Source organism: Echinops telfairi, unplaced genomic scaffold, assembly GCF_000313985.2.
Source record: "Echinops telfairi isolate 266 unplaced genomic scaffold, ASM31398v2 ScPeMD7_6080;HRSCAF=6971, whole genome shotgun sequence".
Taxonomy (NCBI): domain Eukaryota; kingdom Metazoa; phylum Chordata; class Mammalia; order Afrosoricida; family Tenrecidae; genus Echinops; species Echinops telfairi.
The window spans coordinates 4,238,106-4,238,741 of NW_022109980.1; positions in this window are offsets into that span (position 1 = coordinate 4,238,106).

The window sequence follows — 636 nt, forward strand, 5'->3', positions numbered from 1 at the left end:
ATAATTCCTCCCCGCCACAATCACGATTCCAATTACACCTTACAAATACAGCTAGACCAGAGCATGTACACGGGTACAAATAAGACCTGGAAACACAGGGAATCCAGGACAGATAAACCCATCAGGACCAATAATGAGAGTAGCAATTCCAGGAGGGTAGGGGAAGGTGGGGGAAAAAAGGGGGAACTGATTACAATGGTTTACATATAACTCCCTCCCAAGAGGATGGACAACAGAAAAGTGGGTGAAGGGAGACATTGGTCAGCGTAAAACATGAAAAATTTTTTTATAAATTATAAAGAGCTCATGAGGGAGGGAGGGTGGGGGAAGGAGCGGAAAAATGAGAAGCTGACACAAAGGGGTCAAGTAGAAAGAAAATGTTTTGAAGATGATGGCAACAAATGCACAAATGTGCTTGACACAATGGATGGATGGATGGATTGTGATAAGAATTGTACGAACCCGCAATAAAATGATTTAAAAAATGATTTACAAAAAAGAATTACAGCCCCCGAAACCACTGGGGTCCGTATGAGTCAGCAGTGACCTGATGGCAGTTCTCTCTGGTCCCTGGATTGTTAGCTAGACAGAAAGGTCAACTTAGATGATAGCAGTAGGTTGGGGGGAACTAAGGAA